The sequence below is a fragment of the Schistocerca nitens genome, chromosome 5, assembly GCF_023898315.1.
Source record: "Schistocerca nitens isolate TAMUIC-IGC-003100 chromosome 5, iqSchNite1.1, whole genome shotgun sequence".
Lineage (NCBI taxonomy): Eukaryota > Metazoa > Arthropoda > Insecta > Orthoptera > Acrididae > Schistocerca > Schistocerca nitens.
Window position 1 is genome coordinate 112,908,981 of NC_064618.1, and position 22,738 is coordinate 112,931,718.

The window sequence follows — 22,738 nt, forward strand, 5'->3', positions numbered from 1 at the left end:
CGGGACGTATTTTGCTCGCTCCGCTGAGTGGGGGCGCTCGGAGACCCTTCTGGCGTTCGGTGTTTGCTTGTCAGTCCCTGCACTGGTCCCTTCAGTAATAGATTTATAAGCGCCCTTTGTTGGTCTCGCTGTCCTTTCCCTTCTCTCAACGCTTCTGTCTTGTAGGAATCGTGTCTTGCTAATTACGTCCTTTTCTTTCATGATACTTCTCACGTTGCAACTTGTGGGTCGTTGCATCTCGTCCTGGCTGGAGTTTTTACAATGGTTCTTACAAAAAGTTTTACTTATAATCATCTAACATATGTCTAGAACCTACATTGTTTTACGCCTTCTTAAAAAGCTTTACAAATTTCGGCGTACTTTCCATGTTACAATTCTAAGATATTTTGAGTCTTAACTTCTACAAAAATCCTCAAATTCGTTTTTTTTATTTTTTGTGTAGTGTCGTGGTGTATAGCATTTTAGTATTTCATGCTGTTAGACTATCTACACTTTATCCCTTCACCTTAATCTATGGTACTATCGGTGTTATTTTTGTTTTTGTTTTTATTGAAACTACTTTCTTTTTCCCACCTTTCTCTCTCTTCATTCTTCTTTCTCCTAACGATCTTATCTGCAACATAAGCTTCAAATATTGTGCTGATTATTTACCAGTAATAAAATTAATCTTCAAACTTGTGCTGAAAGTGTTTAATACTGCCAGTCTTAGGTAAAAATATCTCTGCTTTATCTCGTAAAATACCCTCTAATTCTCTTTTACTGTGTTCCGAAATACCTTGAACTTCTTGCAATTTTTCGTCGATTTCTTTATGTGTTTCTAACATGAGTTGAGGCGATTCCCCCTTTTGTGCATACCATTCTAATTCTTCATCCTCTTTATCTTGCATCATTCTTAACTGTTTGTTCATGACTGGTATTTCTTCTAATTTTAGCTTTTGCTCAAAGAGAAGTGTGACATTCCCGAATGTTATGCGACCTTTCCCCATATCTATTATCGCTCATCTCTCATTTAAAAAATCTGCACCTATAATCAAATCTACAGTTAGTTTAAGTATAATCACGAAGTTAGCCTCGATCTTTTGACCTTGACACGAAAGGGTTAACCTTGTTTGTCTCGTAACTTCTGCAGCATTGTTTCTAATAGGACCTCTTACTTTAATCTTACGTGTTTTCAGAACTGGCAATTCCTCATTGGCATTACACTGCATGAATAAATTTTCTGAGATCGCATTCAGTTCACTTCCGCTATCAATTACAATATTTATTGGGATTTGCTTTACCATGGCCTTCACAATTGGTTGAATTGGAAAGGGTTGGTCCTGTTCTTCTTCTTGCATCAACGAATCCTCCACTGAATCATACATGAGTCTTTTTAGGAATTTCCCTTGTGAATTCGAACTTTCTATAGGATAAGCTTCGACTGCTACTTCTCTCTCTTTTATTTTCTCTTCTCTATTTCTTCCTTCATTTACGCTTTCTTCAACATCCTCTACTTTTTCCTCATCCTCGTCTATCTTCTCCTTCTTCGTCGCTACTTCCACATAATCGCATCTAAATGCTCTAATTATCGCTTCATAACTTCCTTCATTATATACGTTGGGTTGTGTGCCCACTCGTAACTTATTTTCAACTTCTGTCGACTGTGCATTATCCACATTGAATTCGCTTTCCCTGGTTTCCATCTAAAATAGCTCTGCAATACTCATTACTTCGTCCTTTCCTCCTACATTCGTTGTGCATGCCTCTGGTAATTCATCTTCCTCGTCAGTATTCTCCCAATTAATTTCGTCCCAACACGATATTGTTATTTTCTTGTCTTCGTTTTCATCTGGTCCCTGCGGATTTGTTTCTTCCTTCTTCTCTTCTCGTGATAAGGTATTTACTTCTCTGTTCAAGGTGCTGAAATTGTCCTGGCTCGGTGCATCATTCTCTTTGGCATGGGCGCTTAGCTGTCAATTCGAAGGTTTATCGGTGTTTGGTGGTCTTACGTCCACCTCTTGTATCTGTATTCTCTTTTCTTGTTCAGCTTGTTGATAGTGGTTTCTTTGTTGATAATTTGTCGGTATATTGGTTCTCCAGTACCTGTTCCGGTTGTCGTTATTCCCTCTGTAATAGTTGTTGCCGTTCCTGGGTGAATTATAGTTATTGCCATATTCTCTTCTAAATCCATAACCGGTTCTTTGTTGAAATCTATTGTCGTTTCTTGGTGCGAAGTTATCACGTGGTTCGTAATTATTGTTTCTTCGTACTGTGTCTTGTGGATTCCACTGCTTTTTGCTTTCGTTTTCACGTGCGCTTCGTCTTTTTCTTGCGTCATCTTCTGAAAATATGAACTCTAGTTCCCTTAGAATACCTTTAAATGCTTCGACGTCATTGCCTCCGCGACCTACTAATGATTGCTGGTATTTCAATGGTAGCTTCATCGCGCATAATTTAATCAACTCTCCGTCACTGTATGGTACATCTAAGCATTGATTTTTCTTTGCCATTAATTCGAAAAGTTTCACGGGACTCTTCTCTCCTGAATTTTCAAAATATGGGCTCTGTAATAATTCGTACTTCACTCTGTTCTGTGCTTCGCTGGACCAGTATCGTGAGAGAAACTTCTCTGTGAAATCTTCGTACGATCGGCATGTCACTGCAACATTCTGCATGGTTTCTGCGACTGTTCCTGACATGTGTGCACATATAAAGTCTAATTTGTGTGCTAGCGTCCAGTATTGTGGTAATCCTACTCGAAATTGATCAATAAAAGTTCGTGGATGTAATGAGTTTCCTTCTCGAAAGTGTTGAAATTTTCTGACTGTGAGGAAATGATCGTTGTCGTACTTCGTCATAGTTCCATATGAAATTCGCGATTCTTCGCCACTTTTGTTTGTGATCATTTCTCCCGTCGTTCTTTCCGGTTGTGGTAGATCCATTGGATATTGTCCACTGTAACTTTCGCCTACCCTTGCGTAGTATCGTTGGAGTGGTACGCAATAATTTTCTTCCATCGGTTGTGAATGTGAAGCTGAATGCATTGCACTGTACTCTTCGCGACCTGGCTTTCCATTGTCTGGTATTAGTTCGGTATTTTGTCTGGCTAACCTTGCTGCTTCATTGCACGATCCAAACTGTCTTGAAACATACATTTGTGGTTCCGCATGTTTTTGTGATGACGTTTGTTCATCAAGAATTTCGAAACGTGTTTGTTGCTCTGCAGGTTGTCTGTTATCACGTATGTTACTGTCCGCCTGTGATTGGAATCGCAAATGCATAATATCTTCGTTAATTGCTTGTTTTTCCGGTGCTGTTACAGATACGGATGTGGTTGCAGCTTGTTCGATCCTGTTCACTACGGTCTTCAATGGTTTGCAACAACTCTGTTCGCAATTTCTGAAATTATCGCTTCGTTTGCGCTTCTATTTTGACTATGCGGTTATCATATCTTTTCAGCGCTGCTTTTGTGATACGTTTGTGTGACACACTGTTTTTAACAATTTCACGCGCTGTACCTGCTGTTTGTCTAGTGATTACGTTTATCTGTTTCTCTACTTTCTTGACTTCTCCCTGGGTGCTGTTACGCAATGTTTTGATCTCGTCCTGAATGTCATTACGCAATGTTTGTACGTCCGCTTGTACCTTGTCGATGTCTGTTCTCAATTGATTGTAACCTGTTATTAAGTTTCCTATCACTTCTCGAGATTCATTTGCCTCGTCTTCAATATGACTTAGGTGTAACTGAATTTTTTTGTTTTGTTCTTTAATCGCACGCATTTGTCTCGTGGTTTCTACATTTTGTTTCGTCATTTCTGCATTCTGCATTTTAATTTGGTTCGCAGTTTCTTTATTTTGTCTTGTCATGGTTTCCGTAATTTGTTGTATTAATTCTGCCAGATTGGTGGGTCCTATTGCGTTTTCTTCCGACGTCCTACACTCTGTGTTTTCGCCCAAGTGTTGGTTTGCAACCGATTGCATTGAACAGAGCGGTGACACGTTTCTGCTCGAATTCTTTGTACTCTGTGGTGAGGGAGCTCTGATTACTTGTAATATGGGTTCTACGTATTCAAGACGCAAGTTAGAATCCTCATCGACTGTCTACTTTCCTGCTCCTCTGTCGTATGCTGACTTATGTTTTCTATACCTTGACGTACATTATCCTCGTTATGGTGCTTTATATGCCCTATTTCTCGCAAAACTGTATCGTCTGTTCTACTGTCCTCTATTCTCTGTCCGTCTTCATGTTGGATCTCTACCTCGATTCGGTCAAGGTCTCGATCTGCCATTGCTAATCTTTCCGAATCCCTTATTTTCTGTTTTAAAAGCAATTCACGCACCCTACTTCGCGTTAACATGCGCTCATACGATCTCACGCGTTTCATAAACTTTTTGTTCACACGACTTGACAAACCATTCACTTACTTGTTGGGTCAGAACCAACTTGTCAACGATGTATCCGCCATCTGTGCGCTTGCATTGGAGAGAAAACTTAATTCTAACAATATTAAAATTCATAACTTAATTATGCTATTGTCTCTGCCAGACTTACTTTCTATTGAATACTTTTACTATCTATTGCTGCAGCTACTGTTTTCGACTATGTATAACTTTAGAAAAAAAAAATATACTACGAAAATTTTTCAACAGGATATTTTTCTGACCTAGTTAGGCATGTGGTCGACCTTCAATCATGGTATTTTACCATCCAGGCAGGGTGGCCATTTTCTAAACATTCTGTGTGGTGTCTGTTTGTTCTATATCGTGTCTCCCTACCACTTTCGCGCGACGACGCTCTGAGCGCGTTTTTTAGGGAATTGAATATTTTTAACCTTCGAACTGTTGCTGGTAAGGAGACGCCAGACCACACATGACATGTAGACTTCAGAAGAGTTCAGTGAGACTAGCGATGATATAACCAAATGCTTAATGATTTCAGCGTCAGCTCCACTGCACTCCCTGTAAAAGAATCTTAATACTAACTAAATTTAGTGGAAGGGGTTCAAGGCTTTCCTATTTTTAGTTAGCTGGTAAAATAACGTCGAAAAAGCAGTTACGTTTACCATTGGAAATTTTATTCTACTCACAAAACATCGTTTATAAATTGCACTTTTGATAAAAGGAAATGTTTTAATACAGGATGGTAAAAACCAACTGCATTCAACAAAAATGTGAACGAATATTCCCTGAATGGGTTTCCAAGTTCTACAATCTAACTTGTCGTAAATTACAGTGGCTGATGTGGCTTCTCAATACCTATATAACAGAAAAATCATCGTGTTTCATATTTTTACTTCAAGTGGCAAATGTGAACACCATGAGCTTTAATTAACGATCGACACTAGTATTACGCAAAAAGGGGATGTAACAGATGAGACTCCTGCAGTTCTGAGTGAAGCTTTATGCGCTCAATAATGTGGCATCGCGTGCGTTCATTACCTTGTCGGTGTTCGTCAGGGGGCGGCGGACAGCACAGCTCCGCTCACCTCGCTGTCTCGGGAGCAACCTCTCCCCTAACTTCTCCTTACTACAATTTACCGAAGTTGGTTTAAAAAAAACTATCTGCCTGTGTTTTCATCTGAACAATCAGGGTCTCAATGTTAACCTACAAAAATTCTGTCTATCCGATGAGAAACGTTATACTTTTCGTGGTGGGGCAATGTTTTTAAAGTTTGCAACGTAACAGAGACGCGAAAAAGTCTCACGCTAAAACTTGTGGGTGGTGTAGCCCTTTTTGTGTAATCGTAAGATCTATGCTGTTCTTCTGAATGGCTCTAGCTTTTAACATTGGCTGGGGGGTGGTCTTGACGTAACTGAGACGCGAAAAAGTCTCACGCTAAAACTTGCGAGTGGTGTGGTCCTAGCGGTTAGCTGGCGACGTGGGTGTCCGTCCCTTATCGTAGGGCCTTCCAGCTTAACACGGTTCTGCTCTCGGCTTCTGTTCTCGTTTCTCCCCTCGGAACTGCGTCTGTCCCACAGTGGGAAGGTATGACATGCATTTAGGCATTTTTGTGTTAGTCTGTGGTATTCCATTTGCTCACTCGTTACTCGTATTACTTTGGTGAATGTAATGTCACCTTACAGTGGCAGTAGACGGTGGGCGCGAGGCAAGATCTTTCGGCGACTTGGCGCATGAATGTATCTCATTTCAGACCCAAATGGATTGCAGTGCCGATATCACAATCAAATTCGCCACTGTCAAGTGCACGGTGTCCTTCTGTATCTCTTCCCCCACATTCATGGATCCCAAGGACAGCACGGCCACAGCAGCCGCCGGAGTGTGTCATCACGACACCCCAGGACCATCCCATGGAGTCTTCATCTCTTTCGCGTCCACTCGTCCTACCGATGGAGCCGGACCCGCCCACGCCGCAGCAGCCGATGCTCTCTACATCTTGCTATGGGCCTCAGGAGATGGATGCGTACCCTTCTGGGCGTTTTACGAGGGACGCTTCCACTCTACCAGAGCGAAGGCCGGATGGTGGGATACGATTGGAAGTCTGTCACGCATTTGACAACGAGCAGCGAGACATAACACTTTGAGAAAATGACTAATGATAATACTGATACCAAAAGTTTAGTGCAGACATTACGAACTAGCAAACACAAAACTAAAACACTTGGATGGAGTCTACCCATTTACAAGTAGATCACACCTCTTCGCGCTCTGTAGACCTGTTGGCTGAGGTAGTGTCGAACAAGATTTTGCGCAGCAGGTCAAACAGTAAGCCCTTTCGCGCGCATTCGGTATACATTCATATTCGGGCTATAAATTATGGAGAATATGGTACAAGTAATTGATATCCGCTTTGTCAAAATGCCAGATGTGAGCGCTGATAAATCGAAGAGCTACTATCAGGCCTTGATCATCTTATCATGTTGCGATTTTAAGACTTAAGGAGACTGGAGTCATGAACTATTATTTACGCAGTCTTTGGTAATTCAAGATTAAAAGAAAGAAAAAGGAATGTTATATGGCAGTTGGCGACTCCTGAAAAACTTTCTTTTGTACAAAACCATTCCTATAGCTCCACCATGTCTTCAATTCTACGGAGTTACCTCTATTCTGTATACAGACGAACAGAGGCACCTGTTAGCTTAGGCTGCATTCACCATTGCACGGATGTTCGTCAGTTTTTGGCCGGGTTTAGTTAGTATCTATTGTATGTATAAAGTAGATCAGATTTTAATCTCCAATGGTGGGATGTATACCACAGCGCCTGTGCACTTGGAGACAAGAGCTGCAATGCTTCATGTGCTATTAATAAGCTGCCGAATGAATGTCGACGAGCTATATCTGCCTGGAAAAGAAGGTGGCGAATATTACAGTATGTCGTCTGTTACTGGAATTGCCAGACAAGTTCCACGAATACAGAGATGAAGTGAAGAACACCATACCACAAAAATAAAAAACGCTGTAACTGAGTGAGGCCCCTAACTTTCTTCCACCACCGATCAGCGTCAGAAGAGGTTTTAAGCTAAACTGAATTATTGAGTTTATGATTTTATGTTTACACGTGTTGTTGTTGTTGTGGTCTTCAATCCTGAGACTGGTTTGATGCAGCTCTCCATGCTTCTCTGCCCTGTGCAAGCTTCTTCATACGTGTGTATTGCGAAAATATGTAGTGTAGATGATACACCGCGTCAAGCATCTCTCCAGAACGCATTGTTATGAGTGTGACTTATTATAATAAAGTCGTAGGAGACTAGCTTCGGTGTATGAAAGTTTTACGAATGAAGTTATAAGCACAAAATTATTAATTTACATGGTGAAAGTAGATGATGATTCTCTTATATGATGCATGGATAAAATTTGTGTATGAGTAAGCAAGCATTGCTCAGTTAATGAAAGGCAGATTTGTGGTTTCACAGTGGCTCACTTTATTCTGAAATTGGGGAAAATTAATGCAATACTGGCAGTATACTCAGATAATGAAACTACAATGCTCTTTAAACATTTGCCCAGTGAATTTTGATACAGAGGTTGTGGTTGTATTATATCAGAATAAGATGTTGTTGTTGTGGTGATAGTCTTCTGTCCGAGGACTGGTTTGATGCAGCTCTCCATGTTACTCTACCCTGTGCGAGCCTGTTCATCTCTGAATAACTATTGAAACCTCCATCCTTCTGAATCTGCCATCTCTTGGTCTCCCTCTACGACTTTTACCCCACTCACTTCCTTTCAGTGCTAAATTGGTAATCCCTTGATGTCTCAGAATGTGTCCTATCAATCCATCCCTTCTTTCGGTCAAGTTGTGCCACAAATTTCTTTTCACCCCAGTTCTGTTCAGTATTTTCCCGTCAGTTTTGTTATCTACCCATCTAATATTCAACATTATTCTGTAGCACCACATTTCAAAAGCCTCTATTCTCTTTATGGCTACACTCAAGACAAATACTTCCAGAAAACAATCTATATTCCATGTTTACCAATTTCTCTTCTTCAGAAATTCTTTATATACTCTCTACGTAGGCCCTCATCACTCATTTTACTGCACAGATAGTAAAACTCATCTACCGTTTTAAGTGTCTCGTTACCTAATCTAATTCCCTTAGCATCACTTGAATTACGTCGACTACACTGCAATATCCCTGGTTTGCCTTCAAGACAACATCCATCGTTTCAACTGACCTTCCAAGTTCTTTGCTGCGTCTGACAGAATTACAATGTCACAGGCAAACATTAAAGTTTCTCCTTCCCCTGAATTTGTATTCCTACTCCAGATTTTTCATTTGTTTCCTCTACTGCTTGTTCAGTGTACAGATTGAATAACATCAGGGACAGGCTACAGCCTTGTCTAGCTCCCTTCTCAACCACTGCTTCCCTTTCATGCTCCTCGACTTTTATTACTGCAATATGAACCTTTTGCTCCCTGTATTTTATCTCTACTACTGTCAGAATTTCGAAGAGAGTAATCCCGTCTGCACGATGAAAAGCTTTCTCTACATTTACAAATGCTCAAATGCTATAGACGTAGGTCTCCCTTTCCTTAGCCTATAAGTCTTAGGGTCAGTACTGCTTTGCGTGTTCCTACATTTCTAGGGAATGAGAACTGATCTTCCCAAGGACGGTTTCTACCAGCTTTACCACTCTTCTCTAAAGAGTTCCTGTTAGTATTTTGCAACCATGACTTATTAAACTGATGCTTCGGTAATTTTCACACCTGCCAGCTACTGTTTTATTTGGCATTCAAATTATCACATTCTTCGTGATGTCTGAGGGTATTTCGTCAGTCTTATACATGTTGCAACAGATGGAAGCGTTTTGTCATAACTATCTATCCCAATACTAGAGGTAGTTCGGCATATTGTCCATAAACGAGGCTTTGTTTCGATCTAGAACATTCAGAGTTTTATCAAATTCTTCTCGCAGTGTCATATATTTCATATCATATTCATCTACGTACACTTCCCTTTGCATAATATTAGCTTCGGGTTTGTCTTCTTTGTACCTACTCTCTGTGTACTCTTTCCATCTTTCGCTTCCCCTTCTTTGCTTAGGACTGGTTTTGCATCTGAGTTCTTGATATTCATATAGCTGCTTCTCTTTTCCCCAAAGGTCTCTTTCATTTTCCTGTAGGAGGTTTCCTTTCCCCTAATGAAATATGATTTTCAATCCTTACATTTGTCCTCCAGCTACTCCTGAATAGCCTTTTTGCACTTCCAGTCACTCTGCTTTTATAAACGTTCGTATTACCTCGCACCTACTTCAATTACTGAATTTTTATATTTTCGCCTATCATGATTTACATTCAGAATGTCATCTGTTATCGAAGGATTTCTACTAGACTTTGGCCGGCCGGAGTGGCCGAGCGGTTAAAGGCGCTACAGTCTGGAACCGCACGACCGCTACGGTCGCAGGTTTCAATCCTGCCTCGGGCATGGATGTGTGTGTTGTCCTTAGGTTAGTTAGGTTTAAGTAGTTCTAAGTTCTAGGGGACTTATGACCACAGCAGTTGAGTCCCATAGTGCTCACAGCCATTTGAATTTGAACTAGACTTCGTCTTTTTACTAATTTGATACTAAGCTGCCTTCATTATTTCATCTGTTAAAACTACCCGTTCGACTTCTACTGTATTCATTTTCCCTGTTCTAGTCAACCATCTGAAAATCTCAGCAATCTTTGTTTCTTTCAAATTATCCAGGTCACATCTCCTTAATGCCCTATCGTTTTTCCAATTTCTTCAGCTTTAATATACAGTTCGTAACCAATAAATTGCAGTTAGAGTCCACGTCTGCCACTGCAAATGCTTTATAATTTAAAACCCGGTTCCTATATGTTGTGTCGACTACTGTGTGAGTCAGCAAACAAAGACAGTGAGAAGTTGCGATGGCCAGTGACAGGAATCCAAAATCATTTGTACAAAACATTAATAATTAACAGAAAACTCTATTTCTATTAAGGAAAAGAACATACTTCACTTAATTCCTATGTTTCTAGTGCCTCCCACATATAAGTACTTTGACAATCTATTACTATTCACAGAACGCAGGCTAAGTAAGATCTACCTATTGTTCAGTACTGATGTTATCGGATTCTGCGACGGAAGTGGGCTGAGCAGCGATGGGCGGCTGGTTAACTCAGAATTGAGAGGGTATGTCGAACTCCGGCTTAGTGGGGGTGTGGCGCTGCCCGCTCTTTCCATTGGAGGACCAGGGTCTTCTTGATGCCGTTTCTCGGCGCTGCGCTGCGCTTTAGGACTGCACAATCCTCCCAGCCCAGCAGGACCTTGAATTAAATATATGCAAGCGCCCAAATTTGGTAGAATCGTTCATCTTTCCCAGCGCCTGGTAGGACCAAAAACTCTGAAAATAACAGAACCATAACGCGCAAAGTGATACTTGCGGAGTGTGGGGGACGCCGTGCGCTGCGGTGAGTGCAGCAACTGGAGCAGCGTGCGGTGGCGCGCGCTATTCACAAAACGCAGGCTAAGTAAGATCTACCTATTGCTCAGTATTGATGTTATAGAATTCTGCGACGGAAGTGGGCTGAGCAGCGATGGACGGCTGTTTAAATCAGAGTTGAGAGGGTATGTCGAACTCCGGCTTAGTGGAGGTGTGGCGCTGCCCGCTCTTTCCATTGGAGGACCAGGGTCTTCTTGATGCCGTTTCTCGGCGCTGCGCTGCGCTTTAGGACTGCACAATCGTCCCAGCACAAAATGCTGCGCCGTTGCCGTATAGGCAGCGATATTACGACAATAATGCGGGAGGGGGGGGGGGGAGGGAGGCAGCAAGCAGGGTGGCGAGAGGAGCCGGCAGCCGCAACTGGAGCCGACGCCGAGCCCCCGGCCGCGCTCCGACATCCGTCCTGTGCTCCAAGGGGAACGTCGATCGGAAAACCCCTGAAAGGGCACCCACCGTCTTCCTGAGCCGGTACGTTGAGCTGCTGCGGCGGCGAAGGCGATGGGTCCAGCACCATCGGCTCCGCAAGCTACCAGGGGCGGCCGCGCCGGCCGCGAGATCCCTGTAGGATGCGAATCTGGGGACGGAAAATCTGCGGAAGAATCTCGCAAGAGACAAGCAGGAATCCGGATCTGATGGCAGCGCAGCAACCCAGCAGGACCTTGAATTAAATATATGCAAGCGCCCAAATTTGGTAGAATCGTTCCTCTTTCCCAGCGCCTGGTAGGACCAAAAACTCTGAAAATAACAGAACCATAACGCGCAAAGCGATACTTGCGGAGTGTGGGAGGCGCCGTGCGCTGCGGTGAGTGCAGCAACTGGAGCAGCGTGCGGTGGCGCCAGCCGTGTAGAAGCTTCGCAGGCGACGGACCGTCGCAGGACTGAGAGTGGTACGTTGCGAGGAAAAGCAGCAGCGCTTGACCCCGTCTGTGGGAGGCACGCAGTTTGTTCAGACGGTTCAAATGGCTCTGAGCACTATGGGACTTAACTTCTGAAGTCATCAGTCCCCTAGAACTTAGAACTACTTTAACTAACCTAAGGACAGCACACACATCTATGCCCGAGGCAGGATTCGTACCTGCGATCGGTGCGGTCGCGCGGTTCCAGATTGTAGCGCCTAGAACCGCTCGGACACTCCGGCCGGCACGCAGTTTCTCCTCCTGTTGCTTAACATACGCACAAATAGTTCAGCTTCTCTGTTCGAATGAGGATGAAAGCGAGCTCTGGTAAGGTGAGTCATATCATTGGATGTACAAAACTATTCGAAGTCTTTAGCTGTAAACTGTGCTCCGTTGTCTGTAACCAATACTTCAGGCAAACCTTCCGCGCAGAAAATATAAAAAGCCTGAACGGTACCATGCGACGGGATCGGGTTCATGGGTGAGCCGTAGCTGTGTTCGGCTCTTCGAAAAGCGCGCCAGGCGGAATGCTTTCGCTTCGCGCCTAGTGTTTCCAGTCGTGCTTTCGGTTTGGTGCGCTGTTTGGATCGCTACCGCCCTCTGGCGGGAAGGGGAGCAAGTGTACGGTCGCGTGACGGTCTAGGCAGTACGTACTGGACGGTGACCGAGAGAGGTCGTGGCGCGAGCGGGGCCCTGCTGTTGGGGGTCGTCAACTGCTCGCCACGTGCTTTGCCCGGCCTCTTGGCTGCCAGGGGCTAAGTCTGCCTTACCCGCATGTACGTGGCTTATGAAGCCTAGAAGCCGTGGTGCAGGAGATCCGCGCGTGGGACCGTATGTCTTCTTATCGGCCGTTGAAACCACTGTGCAGCGGTTGGCTGTGACGAGCATTTGGGAGTGCAACGTGTTCCGGCGCTGTGGTGGAGTGTGAGAAGTTGAGTACTGTTTTTACGTAACAGGGGTTTTTCAAGTTCTAGTGAAGTGTATGAGTTTCTTCACCAGTGGATTTGTTGGGGGCTTCCCACCCCCCAGTTTTCGTTTGCCTGACCGCGGGAATGTGGTAATTGCTTCTTGGTCGGGCCGTTTCATTCACACCTCGATTGGGTGATTTAGGGTCAGTGTCGCGTCTCTCTGTGGTTCGGAGTTTGTGCAGGTACCGCCCTTGCTACATCTTCTAGTTTTGGATAACTCGTGGAGGCAGTGGCGTGTAATGGAAGTTTTGGGGCTGATCTGCTATGGCCCTGTAGACCACCAATAACTATTCCGCCTATTGTGATTTGGGCCCCTTTACGTATGTCACTCCCTCACCGAGCTAAGGAAATTTTTTTGGGAACTGCCTTTAATGTGAAGATTTGTGTGTTGGTTTATTCACATTTATCTTGTAACAACTGTGTAATATAAGTTATTTAACTGCCGAGAGACGACAATTTTAGCTTTAATACAAACTAGCTACTTACAGGTGTTTTTTTACGGAATTTTTCTCTGATAGATATAACAAGTTTAAAATCTTACTATTGGGAAGTTGTTAACGTCATACCTGGCAATTTCCTTTTCATAAAAAAAATTGTCAGCTATTCGAAATTGTTTTTAAAATTGATTTTTTTTAAATGCCAGACTTAAAAAGTTGTTATTGAGAAGGCCTTTAAAATAAAAAGATAACCTTAGCAGTATGTGTTATTTCACCAGCACCTCCTGGGCCCTACTTACACGATAACGTTTTTGGAATAAAATGTGTACTTGAGTTGTTGTTTGTGAGCTGCCCTTTCATTGATGGTTCAATGGGCGCTGCAAACGGATATTTCCTAAAAGAGTCCACAACAATAAGCCAACGAGTGTTCGGAAAGGGACCAGAAAAGTCAATATGTACTCGTTGCCACGGCAGTTGAGATTTTGCCCAAGGTGCAAACATTTGAGGCGGGGCAGATAGATTCTCGCCACAACCGCGTCACTATGACGTCATCTGTTCAATCTGGGCGTCCATACCCGTCCAAGTACAGTGTCGACGTGCTAACTGTTTTGTGCGTACAATTCCCAACGTCTGTTTTGGGTTAACCGCAACACATCTTCTTACAGCACTTTAGGATTAATCACGAGCGATTGTTCAGTCATTTTGAAATAAAATCACACCGTGCTGGACGGAGAGGCTAAGCTGACGAGTAAAATACCAGCCCGCCAAAGAATTCTGAATCTTTTTCACTGGACGAGGCCAAGCAGTATGAATCTGTTGCAAAACAAGGATCATGTTAGGGTCTGCTTCTGTGGCCTGTTCAGTTTTCCCACAGTCCAGTGGAAAAATCTGTAGAAGTTTAGTGCCCTGCGCATCGATCTGACAACAAGATGCGGTTGTAGCATCGAATTCAGGATCAGGACCAACAGGACGGCGAGAAAGGGCGTCATTATTTGCATGTTTCGACGTGTGCGGGTACAGTATTTCGTACTGATACTGTGACAATAGCAAAGCCCAGCATTGTAGCTTTGAGCCGCGCGTGGCAGGATTTGGACGCATGAATCAGAGACTGAAGCGGCTTATGGTCCATGACTAGGCAAAACATCCGACTAAACAGATAATGGTGCACTCTTGTCACACCGTAGGTAATAGCGAGCTTTTCCTTCTCGATTTGGGATAAAGTTACATTCACTCCAAGTCAATAACTTGGAATAGTAAGCAATCAGCCTGTCATGTGAATCAAATCTGTGCGAGAGCACAGCTCAAATTCCGTACTGCCAAAACCACAGGCTTAGAGGGATTTAAATAATTTTTCACTCAACAAGACATCTTTTACTTCCGAAATGCATCCTGACACTCTTTGGTCAAGACAAAACTCCGGCGCAAGCGATGCAACGGTGCAGCGACCTGGGCTTCGTTGGGTATAAACCAGATATGTCAACTTCGCGAGAACTAACTGCCACTCCGTCACATTCCGCGGGGCAGGGACGTGCCGGATGGCCAGCAAATGTGACTCAAGGGGATGAACACCTCGGCTATTAAGAATATGGCCTAAGTGCCGACTGGTTGCTGGGTTGGTTGAGGTGGGGAGGGGACCAAACAGCGAGATCATCGGTCCCATTTGGTTAGGAAATGATGGGGAAGGAGTCGGCCGTGTCCTTTCAAAGGAACAATTCCGACATTTGCCTGAAGCGATTTAGTGAAGTCATGGAACACCTCAATCAGGATGGCCGGACGCGGGTTTCAACCGTTGTCCTGCCGAATACAAGTCCAGTGTGCTAACCACTGCGCCACCTCGCTCGGTGCCCAAATACTGAAAGAAAGATACAAATGCCCCCAGCGACACTTCAAACTGGCAGTTGAAAGTACTTCAAAAAGCGTACGAAGGCTACTGGTATGTTCTTCCGGTATAAGTACTGACAGCAGAATGTCCAGGTAATTCGGACAGAATGGAACTTTTTATAGTAAGCTGTGCTAGATAGCGTTGGAATATGGCAATGTCAAAGGGTAAGCGCAAAAGTTTGAGCAACGCTAAATGTGTGTTAATCACAAACACTTTGTGAAATTCGTCGTCTAGAGGTATTTGCAAATATGCATCGCGTAAGTCAATTTTTGAAAAATAGTGGCCTGCACCAAGCATGTCCATTAAATCCTCGGGGTGAGAAAACGGACTAGTATCAGTTACTGTTTATAGTTTCACACACAGACAAAGTCTTCCAGAAGGCTTTGGTAATATTACATTGGCTAACCTAAATAGGAGCAATAACACTGTAACCTCCCCACAAAATAAAATAAATAATATGAATATGAATAATATTCTAATTTAGTGTAACTTCCCAACAACCTCTCAACAGTCAAAAATATAATTATGTCGTTCACATTCAGTGTAACGTCCCAACAAAATAATTTCCGAAACCTGGTAATAATACAATGTAACTAACCTCTCAATTAAATTGTCGCTCACTTGTAACTTTTCAATAATTGCCTGTGAGTTTAACCTGGTAAATTTTCGACTTCAGTAGTGATGCGTCATGGCCCTGAAAGATCATTCTGAATAAAAAAGAGAAAAATTCTTACCTAAATGAAGTCGACGGATAACGCATATACACTCCTGGAAATGGAAAAAAGAACACATTGACACCGGTGTGTCAGACCCACCATACTTGCTCCGGACACTGCGAGAGGGCTGTACAAGCAATGATCACACGCACGACACAGCGGACACACCAGGAACCGCGGTGTTGGCCGTCGAATGGCGCTAGCTGCGCAGCATTTGTACACCGCCGCCGTCAGTGTCAGCCAGTTTGCCGTGGCATACGGGGCTCCATCGCAGTCTTTAACACTGGTAGCATGCCGCGACAGCGTGGACGTGAACCGTATGTGCAGTTGACGGACTTTGAGCGGGGGCGTATAGTGGGCATGCGGGAGGCCGGGTGGACGTACCGCCGAATTGCTCAACACGTGGGGCGTGAGGTCTCCACAGTACATCGATGTTGTCGCCAGTGGTCGGCGGAAGGTGCACGTGCCCGTCGACCTGGGACCGGACCGCAGCGACGCACGGATGCACGCCAAGACCGTAGGATCCTACGCAGTGCCGTAGGGCACCGCACCGCCACTTCCCAGCAAATTAGGGACACTGTTGCTCCTGGGGTATCGGCGAGGACCATTCGCAACCGTCTCCATGAAGCTGGGCTACGGTCCCGCACACCGTTAGGCCGTCTTCCGCTCACGCCCCAACATCGTGCAGCCCGCCTCCAGTGGTGTCGCGACAGGCGTGAATGGAGGGACGAATGGAGACGTGTCGTCTTCAGCGATGAGAGTCGCTTCTGCCTTGGTGCCAATGATGGTCGTATGCGTGTTTGGCGCCGTGCAGGTGAGCGCCACAATCAGGACTGCATGCGACCGAGGCACACAGGGCCAACACCCGGCATCATGGTGTGGGGAGCGATCTCCTACACTGGCCGTACACCACTGGTGATCGTCGAGGGGACACTGAATAGTGCACGGTACATCCAAACCGTCATCGAACCCATCGTTCAACCATTCCTAGACCGGCAAGGGAACTTGCTGTTCCAACAGGACAATGCACGTCCCCGTGCCACCCAACGTGCTCTAGAAGGTGTAAGTCAACTACCCTGGCCAGCAAGATCTCCGGATCTGTCCCCAATCGAGCATGTTTGGGACTGGATGAAGCGTCGTCTCACGCGGTCTGCACGTCCAGCACGAACGCTGGTCCAACTGAGGCGCCAGGTGGAAATGGCATGGCAAGCCGTTCCACAGGACTACATCCAGCATCTCTACGATCGTCTCCATGGGAGAATAGCAGCCTGCATTGCTGCGAAAGGTGGATATACACTGTACTAGTGCCGACATTGTGCATGCTCTGTTGCCTGTGTCTATGTGCCTGTGGTTCTGTCAGTGTGATCATGTGATGTATCTGACCCCAGGAATGTGTCAATAAAGTTTCCCCTTCCTGGGACAATGAATTCACGGTGTTCTTATTTCAATTTCCAGGAGTGTATATCTGCTCTTACAATAAATTTTTCTGGCACAGCCCTGTGCAGTGCTGGCCGATAGATTTGTCATTTATGAAAGGAAACATCTGATTTTTCTTTTGCAGTAATCGGGATGATCATGGATTGGAGAAATTAGTAAATTCTTTAAATTGAAATGAATGGTTGTTAAAAGTTACTTTTTATGAAAAAGATTATTATTAGGAGATTTTTAAAACATTTACATGGGACTTGAAATAACAATACTACATATGCGCGAGGCTGCTTTTTACCTTATACAATAATGCTCAGGCTCTGGCATCGCTGCACCACGACCGGCCCAGCCAACACGATACACCAGACCAGACTGCTGCCGGCCGCGGTGGTCGTGCGGTTCTAGGCGCTCCAGTCTGGAGCCGCGCTGCTGCTACGGTCGCAGGTTCGAATCCTTCCTCGGGCTCGGATGTGTGTGATGTCGTTAGGTTAGTTAGGTTTAATTAGTTCTAAGTTCTAGGGGACTGATGACCACGGCAGTTGAGTCCCATAGTGCTCAGAGCCATTTGAACCATTTGAACCTGACTGCTTGCTAGCAACAACTTACTGCTACAGCTACACAGTTCCTACTGCAGTCAACACTGCTCTCTGGTCTGAGATTCTCTTATACCTTGCATATCGCAGGCAGCGCGTGAGCAATACATCGAAATTACATCTGCTCGGACCTCTTACATAAATCTCCACTGGGGAGCAAAAATTTGGCAGCGATGGTGAGTCAATTGGACTTGCCATGAGCAACAAATTTTTCTATAATCTACTTAATTAACTAAGTCTACAGTCACAGAGTATATACATTATTGATAAGTGCAGAACATATTAAGTAATGACAAAATGTATACGCAACGAGTACAAAAGATATTAATAAATGACAAAGTGCACACGCACTGTATAAGTCTTTAGCATTTTTACATAACATATCATGAAGTGAAATAAAGTGCACACGCACTGAATACAAAATATATTAACAAACGACATTTAGTGCACACGCACTGTATAAATCTTTAGTATTTTAGGACAACTTATCTTATTAACAAATGAAATAAAGTGCACACGCACTGTAAAAATCTTTAGCATTTTACACGAACTGATTACCCTAAAAATGAAATAAAGTGCACTGCAGAAGTCTTTAGCATATTTACAACATATCATGGAGTGAAATAAAATGCACACGCACTGTAGAACTCTTTAGCATATTTAGGACGACTGATCATATTAACAAATGAAATAAAGTGCACACGCACTGTAAAAATGTTTAGCATTTTACAAGAACTAGGAAAGGAATGGGAAGGATTGCATCATGGTTGTAGCACAGTAGGTTGCACGTAGTTGCACCGAAAGTCCATATCTTTCTACAGAAGCACAACACCAAGTGAGGCAATCTGAAGTTCTCTTCCCTGAAGTATTTATCAGTGTAGCCAAGACACTGAAATGTTATATTAATATTCAATGTTATCATTTTGGTAGTACATTAGGTACACCAAACAGTAGAACCATAATAGCATCTCCATCATTGAAGGTGGTGGACAGCATGATGTGTCAACACCACATTCTTGTAGAATCCATACTCTTTCACCAACGTAGAATTAGTGCAAAAACCAAATATAGTGGTCCATGATCATGAGGATGGACAGGACAAACGGATATTGCAGTAATTTCTGGTAATTAGGTCAGAAGGTGAAGAACATTAAGTCTTATGCTAGTCATCATTGAGAATTACACTAGTCTATCAACCGATTTGAGTAATTGTTGGCACTTATTGCCTAGTTACTAAACATTTCTGTACTATGTATGGAGTATTACAGAACATTATTCATAAGTCAGCTGATTACAGTAAATATTGGCACTCATTGGCCAGTTACAAACCATTTTTATGCATTATTCAGAAGTCATCATTCAAAGCAAGAGTTAATTAATGGCATAGCATTTATACATAAGTCATCATATTGCAGTAAACAGTGGCATTCATTGGCCAGTTACTAAACATGCAGCAAGTATTGAATATTACAAAACACTTTTCATAACTTATCTGATTGCGGTATTTATTGGCACTCATTGGCAAGTTACAACGTATTCATATAGTTTTACAAAACATTATTCAGTATTATTCAGAAGTCATCATTCAAAACAGGAGTTATTGAGTGTAGCTTCAAGCTACTGATATTCATATATGATATCATGTAAGTGACATAAGACAAATTTAAAATATAAGACATTGGAACTATTATTCAAAGTCTGTATTACAATAATATGTAGACATAATGGAATCAATACATCGGAGAAATTTGCGTTACATTTAGGACTAGAAATATATCTTAAACTGGTAGCATTATTTGGTTGTATACTGGTAATAGTTGGGACTAGTAATAATTATTTTCTTTTGCTAGCAATGCATTGCGTTGGGATCGATAATTAATTGCTGGGGCATGAAAATATTTGCTTTTGACTTATTACTGGAAATAAGGATTAATAACGTCATTCGTCATGAGTCATCTGTAGCAAGGTTATGAAACAAGTAGAGTATATGTGATCACATTGATGAATGATACACACAAATGGGTAAAAAAAACAATGCAAGTATTAAAACAGGTTTCATAATTAAGTGTTTATAGCATATTAATATCATGAAAAGCTTCTCCTGGAAAAAATACAAAATGCATTATTGAGCTGAAAAAAGAAAAGCATATTATGCTGAAAAGTAGTGAACTTCGAATTAACAGGTAATGAAACGTGTACTCACTATGTATGTACTCTAGCTGTCCTTTCCAAAACATTCTGTCATTACACCATGTGACATAAAACATACTGTGAGAAAGGAACTGCAACAAATACTTAAATAACTACATAGCATCTCTTAACTAATAGTAAATATATAAACTCCATCATTATCATCATCTGCAAAGAAAAAACCTCATTATTCATATTAGCACATTCTTCATATAATTATTCATCATCATTTATTATCATCTGCAGAAAGGATACTTCATTATTCATTATTCATACTATAGAGTTTCTTATTTCTAGCATATTTCATCACTAAAACTAAGTTGTGTAGTTCTGTCTGACAGCCTGCATCAATCGCGTCGTATTCTGAAAGAAAAATAGTTAGTCAAGACTGCTATCATACGATGTGTATAGTATATTCTGGTTAATGCTTGTTAATTCTGATCCATTTACTCTTCATGACAAGATATTGCATTTTCTTTCGTTCATTCCGATGGTAAAATTTCCATTTCAGAGTAAACCACTGTGGTTTGCTTAATTTACTTCTTTTACACGTTATTGCTTTCTGAAAATGATGAATAAGGATTAATATCTTGCATTTAAATCATATACTCATTAAATAAAAACTTGTTTCTAGTGATATAATTAAGCATACAGCATAGCATGACAGAAAACGTATTAGGTCAAAAACAGACAGTTTTCAAGTGCAAAAAATGTACACAGAGTATCATAATGTAGTAGCAAAAAATTTAGAATTGTCAAGATGTGAGATATCATAAGACAAAATGTCAAAGTCAACTGGTGTTTGTTACATCTTAAAGATTTCATAGTACATACAGAGAAAAATTCTACTTTCGATAGGAAAACAATCATACATACATTAAAAATGGAAAATGTGCACGGTCTGATATATAGCGACAAGAAAAGCGACCTGCTAACCCTACCTTGCCGGGCACTTGCCAGGAAAAAATATGATAATCATCAGTAAGTAGTCACATAGATAGAATTGCATAAGTGGTCATAAAATATGTAAGTTTATCTGGAAGAATTTGCACGGTCTGATGTGTAACGACAAGAAAAGAGACCTGCTAACCTTACCTTGCCGGGCGCTTGCCAGGAAAAAAATATGATAATCATCAGTAAGTGTTCATATAAATATAATTGCACAAGTGGTCATATAAAATTCACGAAATGGCATTTCAGTGTGATAAATCATAAAGTATATTCATTCAATAAAGGGTTTAATATTGGAGACATGGTGATTGCCTTTGCTTTTTCTAGTTCTCAAAGTTTCGACGTGTACTACATTGGGGTGAGGAATGCTGCGAATTCGATATGGACCTGCGTATAGAAGCTCAAATTTACTGCATCTACTCTTTCCTCTGTTGGATAAATAGTGTGTACGTACTAACATCTTCTGTCCTATGTGAAAGTCACGGCGTGTACAAACCTGTTTTTGCTGTCTCCTCCGGCGCTCTGCGGCACGTTTGATGTTGTTCAGCGCAATGTCAATTATTTCATGGTGGCGTAGTCGACGAGATGTAGGAAAAGATACTAGTTCATTAATTTTGTCGGGTGGTTCAACATTTTTCAGTATAACAGTCGGAGATAGCATAGTAGATTCATTTGGTGTGGAGTTAATTACATCCTGGAATGAGAGTATGTGTGTATCCCAATCAATATGTTTTTATGGCAGTATATTCTACATATTTTACCAATTTCTTTCATTAGACGTTCACAAGAGTTCGAAGAAGGGGGATACCTTGATATATAGATCGGAGAAGTGTTTCTTGCTCGTAACATACGTGTCCATATAGCAGATAGAAATTGTGGTCCATTGTCGGAAATTACTTTCAATACATGCCCTACATGAAATAAAAATGTTTTACAAATGCATTCGAAATCGATTTAGCAGTAGCTTTGCGTAACGGAGTGAATGATACAAATTTTGAAGTGAGTTCAACAGCGACAAAGATGTAGCAAAAACCTCTATTAGATCTGGGAATCGGACCAAAAATGTTTACAGCGGCCATGTGCTCAATTTAACGGGTACAATGGAATGTAACGGAGGAATACGTGAAGTAGTGTCTGACTTCGTTTTCTGGCAGATTTTACATGACGCTAAAACTCGTCGTATACGTTTCTCCCTGTTGGCAAAATAACAGTTCCGTCTCAGTATAAGAAAACATTTTCTGGCTCCATAATGTGCGTAACTTAAATGAGTATACCAAATTAATTTGTTAACAAGCTCGTCAGGAATACATAATAACCAATTGTTGCTGTCAGGGTGAGAGCGGCGAAACAGAATGTTATTGCGTACAGTATAATGGTTTCTAATGGTAACATTATTCCTATCTTGCCAAAGGTGTTTAATTTCTTTCCACACGTTGTCTTTGCTCTGCTCTTGTGCTATGTCTCGTAATGACGACAAACTGAAGTTTTCAAATGCTACTTGTTGAATATACATGACGCTAGAATTTGCTTGGCAGAAGTTGGTTGCGATGCCTTGCTGATTGTTGCTGAGAGAACGGGATAGTGCGTCCGCTACAACATTTTGCGTACCGGGAATATGAACAATTGTAAAATTAAATTCCTGTAAATAAAGTTTCCATCTGCTTAATCAGTCATGTGTAAATTTAGCTGAAAGTAAAAACTGTATAGCTCTATGATCTGTGTAAACAGTAGTATGTCTTCCATAAAGAAAATTCCTGAATCTCGTAAATGCCCGTACAACACATAATGTTTCA